This window comes from Notolepis coatsorum (assembly GCF_963971535.1).
Source record: "Notolepis coatsorum genome assembly, chromosome: 3".
In the NCBI taxonomy this organism is placed as follows: Eukaryota; Metazoa; Chordata; class Actinopteri; order Aulopiformes; family Paralepididae; genus Notolepis; species Notolepis coatsorum.
In genome coordinates, this window is record NC_140167.1 from 180,132,382 (window position 1) to 180,138,537 (window position 6,156).

General features: G+C 47.6%; 1 pseudogene across 1 annotated transcript; it reads right to left on the reverse strand.

The window, feature by feature from the left end:
* Window positions 1-527: 527 nt before the first annotated feature.
* LOC311226083 (alpha-2,8-sialyltransferase 8F-like) lies at window positions 528-1,623 on the reverse strand (annotated as a pseudogene). Its single transcript has one exon. The product of its transcript is annotated as an alpha-2,8-sialyltransferase 8F-like (transcript).
* Window positions 1,624-6,156: the final 4,533 nt, after the last annotated feature.

Here is a 6,156-nt window from a genome sequence, read left to right on the forward strand (position 1 = left end):
AACAAGCTTAAAATACATACTTAGATTTAAACAGATATATGTTTTTTTACAGTCTTTTAACAATCTCCCCCATTATTCAGGATTTCTAGAATATGGCATCACAGGGTTGAAAGGTCTTCTCCGTCTTGGCTCGCCGTCTTGTCGTTGATTATTCTGGTATCCGGACCAGAATCTAGGAGGGGGGGAAAGGGGTGTGGTTCCACAGGAATATCTGTAGGACGAGAGGTCTGCTGGTGATGCCCCTCCGAGAGGTCATCATTCTTTGGTCACGCTGTCTGTGACCTTTGACACTCCTCCACAGTGATCAGCGAGGCATTCCCCCCAAACGTAAACCATGCCTCCCCTTGCTGCTCAAAAACAACACATCTGTGTCACAGACATGTACGTCCAGTTTCGGCCGGGGCCGTGCGACGGTGCGAGGGCTTGAGATCTTAAGACTGTTAAGGGGAGGAGGCTGGAGAGAGGAGGCACTGTTCCCCCAGCGGTGTCAGTTCTAGCTGGGGGGATTCTCTCCAGGTGCAGGGCCCCTACTTGCTGGACGGCAGACACTCTCCCAGGTGTATCCTGAGAACGCCCTGACCGTGCAACCTCAGCAGGTGGTCAAACTCGGCGGGCATGGCATGCACCGTCTTCTTGCTCTGCCTGTCATCATAGTAGTGTTCGGTGAGCGGCCGGTGTCCGAGCGGGTGCTGGTTGAAGGGCCAGAAGCCATACAGGTGCACATTGGCACAGAGCTCCAGAGCCAGGCTGGCCATCATGAGGCCCGTGCTGAGCCGCACTGTCCTCAGGCCCTGCGCGCGCCAGAAGCGGGCCAGGTTCTGGAGGTACTCGGGATTGAGGAAGACCGGCCGGGAGGGACTGTGAAAGTCCTGGATGTTGTACAGGGCCCGCAGGGACACAGGCGTGTTTTGGCCATAGGAGAAGGCGGGCAGGAGCATCAGGGAGTCGCCGTAGCTACGCAGGCTCTCCACGAAGGAGAGCTTTCCACGTCGCTCCATCAGACCCGCAAACTTCTCCAGGAGGATGCTGGGGTTGGCTGTCACAAGGTCAGTCTTGTTGCCCACATTTCTTTCGTAGCCGTTCTCCAAGGGAGGCAGGTTGCACCTGATGACAAATTGGGCAGAGTCTATCTTCTCACCACAGCTGCTATTGGCCAGGATTCCTCAATTCCCGACCACAGCACATGTGTCCCAGGTTTTATTTAGAAAGGGATGTTCCTTTGCAAAGGTGCTGAAGATCTGAGGTGACCTGTAGAGGCTTTCTCTTCTCGCCATCGTACACAACCTTGGTACCCAGGGGAGTGTTGGCCTGAGTGACGATGGCCTTGGTGAGGCCATGGCACCTGTTGCTCAACAGAGATCTGAACTTTTTAAAATTGTCCTCCTGCCTCTGCCAGCTGTGAGAGTAGCGCTCCACAACTTTGTCGATGACGTTGTCCTTGCAGCCTTTGCATGTTTCTGAGGAGTCCGAGCCGGGGTGTAACTCAGTCTGTTGTTGTTGTTGTTGTAAGGGGAAGGGGCCATGAGGTCCCACATTACTGTCATTGAAGACGTACCACACGGTCCCCAAGATGAGGAGACTGAGCATCAGGAAGAACAGGAGATTCAAGAAGAGTCCCATCATACCTCTCGTCCTCCTGCTATGTCCTCTGATCCCCCAACTCCCCATCTTCTTTCTCCTGGCTCTCTCTTCCTGTAAAGGCCATATGAGTGTTTTGGTTATTATTATTATTTCAAATAGAAGGATATGATTTATGGGAATGTTATGATTTATCTGTGTACGAGCCAAAGCTATATATATTTCGGTTATTGTATTACATGAATGTTTAATATTGATCGGATTTAGATAAAGTCATTGAACCGTCATATTTGTCATAATAGGGCATTCTGGAACCTAGAACCTTCTAGAGCGTTGTTGTGATGTCATAATAGACTTTCTAGAACATAGAAGATTCTAGAACCACAGTATGACATCAGATAGAATGTTCTGGATATAACCGAATCTTCTAGAACATTTGGGTCTCTATATATTAGCCACGATTCTCTCTGTGTCAGTGGCATCTTCGACCAGACTGGACGGGACCAAAAGGATGGACTCAACAATGAACTGAAGCCAGAAGCCAGCAAGTAGATTTATGGCTGGTACACTACGAAGGAATTTTCCTGTGTGGAGTCGGCGGTGAATTTGGAGACTGGGAAAATACAGTTTTCTTACTTTGTAGTAGTATGTGCATGAGTGACAAGAATATTTAGGAAAGTAGATTTAGGACCACTTCTGTAAAGAAATACTATGCAAATAAACCATTGGAATATCTTTACTATACACGGAGCGGCTGTGGACATTGCTTTTCTTTATCAACAGCCGTACTACTCACGAGTAAGTAATTTGACCAGTGGAGTGGAGCCCCGGCCCGCACACTTCCTCTCCCTGCCTTTACAGCCTCTAGATATTACCTTTGTCTCTGGTTGTGCGGGCCGGGGCTCCACTCCACTGGTCAAATTACTTACTGGTGAGTAGTACGGCTGTTGATAAAGAAAAGCAATGTCCACACTATATCGTGGGTGTTCATATGACTTGTATTCTGCTTACAGCTTCGGGGTTCCACTTATTACGTTTAACAATGGCAAAGCCTTTTAAATATAATCAAAACGTTCCCGTATTTCTGCAATATATGCGCAAAATAATAAAGGGTACAGTACAGTACAGCTCAATACATACAATTGTTAATAGGGATGCAGACCAGAGAAAGACTTTCGTCTCGTTTACATCAGGGTCCCCCATTTTCAATTCATCGTAACATATATGACATACAGATAGACAGTACAAACAGGAGGAGGACAAACCTATATGAATAGCAATAAAGAGAGGGAGGCAGATAGTGTTTAAAATGTCACTGAACCCTCTCATAAATATGCACCGTGTTTGCCCGGAATTGACAAGACAAGAGGTATACAGTAGCCTGCTAGTTATTCAACAAACACAAGCCATTACTGCAGCCACATCCCTAGTCTAACTGGAATGAAATCATGGCTTGTTAAACAAGACGAAAGTCTCTCTCTGGTCTGCATCCCCTTAACAATTGTATGTATTGAGCTGTACTGTACTGTACCAATTCTGCAATCTGTTAATAAACTTTTCATTTTTCAATCAATCAATCAACCACCAAGACAGAGAATGTTCGACTTACCTGTGTGAAGATGGTATCAACAATAGTTCCAATTTCCCATCAACCGATACACAGAGATACACCGGGGAGTTCTTTTATAAGGAGTGTGGGGATCATTCCCCTCCCATGTCTATTTCGTGGAAAACACAGTTCACCATGACCTTATAAAGCTGGGAACGAGGTTACCATGACCTGCAGCTTTCGACTTCCCACGTCCAAATAATCACACAACAGTCAGATATGCACGTGCATATACACAGATACAGTAGAGAAAAAGTAAAGTGGTGAATTGATTGATTGAAAAGTTTATTAACAGATTGCAGAATGGGTACAGTACAGTACAGCTCAATACATACAATTGTTAAGGGGATGCAGACCAGAGAAAGACTTTCGTCTTGTTTACATCAGGGTCCCCCATTTTCAATTCATCATAACATATATGACATACATGACATACAGATAGACAGTACTGCTACATCTATACATTTATGACATCAGATTTGCAAATACAGTACCGTTTGTGATACAAAAAGTGTCCAGAAAAAGAGTGTATATACATTTGACGTAGAAACTGTACATTGGGGGAGGTTGGGTGGGTGGGGTGGGGTTGGGTGGGGGCTGTACATTGGAGGTGGGGGGGGGGGGGGGGGGGGGGGGGTGGGTAGGGGGACACTGTACACTGTACATTGAAATACTGACAAAGCCATACTTGGTCATTTACTGTACAACTGGGTTAGGACATTTGTAGGGGCCAGTTTTGAATTGCAGTCTCCCGTAGGTGTTCTTTGAGAGTGTTTTTGAAAGTGGGTAGTGATTCACATTCCTTTACAGCTTTGGGTAGGGCGTCCACATTGATGTGGCATAATTGCGAAACGTGTTTAGTCCCTTGTTTGAGCCGAATCTGGGTTTAACATGATTTGTGGAGCTCCCTCTGGTGTTGTGATCGTGGTATTCACTGACCGTTGGGAAGTATTTTGACATGTACATGGGTACCTTGGTCGCGTAGTGTATCTTGTAGACCAGGCCCATTGCAAGTTGATGTACTCTTGTCGTCTACTCTAAGCCATCCTAGGTTGTCAAAGTGGGCAGGGGTGAGGTGGGTTCTAGGAGTCAGGTCAAGTAGAAGTCTGACCAGTTTGTAATCTTATTTTTAGCGCCTTTGAGGTGCTTTGGTACCATGAGGTGCAAGCATAGTCGTAGTACCCTTGAATGAGTGCTCCTGCCAGAGTCTTCAGGGTATTCTTGTTTACCAGAGAGGAGATCCGGTACAAGAATCAAGTTCGTTGGTTGACTTTTTTTTATTACATTGTGTAACAGGGTGGATTATCCCTGCTTCGTGGGAACGGGTGTGCAGTCACTGGGTAGCGGGACACAGTAGAGCTCCGTCTGAGTGCACCCTCGTCTTTGGGCCTGGAGCGTCAAACTGGAGGCCGGCAGTGGGAGTGGATGGGGCCCGGGATTTACCAACCTGGTCTGGTACTCTGGTCTTCCTCACCTTTCCGGGGCGGTCAGCAGTACTCCCCAACTTGCTCTCACTTCCCCCAATACCTCCGTTAACCCTCCCACACCTAGTGACAGATATGTAAATAAGTAGATTCGTTCCTCCCGCAAGCAGTACCCTCCCTCGGTGACATTAGAGACCTTAATAGCTGAAAGGGGAAGTTGGGTAGGAAAGGGTTAAGTGTATTAACGTTACCCGCACCAAAAGGGTTAATGTTAAGGCTCAGGAATTGACACGCACACAAGACTCCCATCTACATCTTTTACTGTTATTTAAGGACTGGTCAGCTACAAATATTTAATAGCAATGGGTCAAATGGAAGGTAGTTCTACTATTACTCCAGTTGTAATTCAATACCTTGCAGACACTTATATTGTACACCCACACCGTATAGACTCAGGTATTGCAGACACAAAGATAATAGACCCAGATATTGTAGACTCCAATGTAACTGACTCATTACCCACGTCTGGGTTAGTACCAATAATAATACCTCTCTAAGGCTTTACTTATATGGCAGCGTTACGTTTACCCCCAAGAGGGAAAGGGTTAACTAGATGGGAAATTAATATTAATGAACATACACGTTATCACACTCTGGAAATGAAAAGGTGGGCCCACTTTACCAAACAAAAGTCCTAACTAATGCCGGCATGTAATGTTTATGGGGTACCCCTATGCACTGTGGTTAGCAACCATTATCTTCGCCCGTAGGCCGCGACACTCTGTGTAATGTACGATAGGATCTTGGTCACCGAAGTGCCAGTGTACTTAGCCAAGATGGCGGCCTCGCCCGCACCACCACTCGTCCGGGTGGTAAGATGGCGTCGAACACTCTCGTCCCAGGAGCTAGCAAGCTGTGGTAGGCAGGGGGGCAGTTGCGGGCTGGAGGCGCGGGCTGAGTGATGGCGACCTCTGCTGGACGAGACGAACTCCCGTGCTAGGCTGCTGACTGCCGGTGCTGACAAGCTGCTGGTCGACGAGCTGTGTTGGCGCGCGTGATAATCTGATGGCTACCTTAACTGAAGCTACTCTGTGGGTCCGAGACGGCCCTCCTGCTAGTCGAACATGCAACAACGCACGGTGCCTCTAACCACCAGTTCTCTTCAGGCAACGCTTGCCGGGGGCACCTCGCTGGAGGGGATAACGTTAGCATTAGCCACTTTAATATACCGCTTTCTTCTAGGATAACTCGCTGTATCACTAGGGTTATTCCGTTTGGATATTCAACACGCTACTACGCTTGTATTTCTATCATAACCCAAAATATACTCGAGTCCAATACATTCACCCGCATGCTTCACTACGGGGCTCCACAACGACACGTCCATCCAGGTTCACGTTCAACGCCGAAGAGACTGGTTCTCTCCACTTCCGTTCAGGTGACTTGCTTCTCCTTGACGCCTCTCTCCTGCGCTCCGCCTGCCACCGCCGCCCCCTGCTGGCACCGCCAACTAGCCCCACAGGAAGAACTGGGTGAATTGAATAT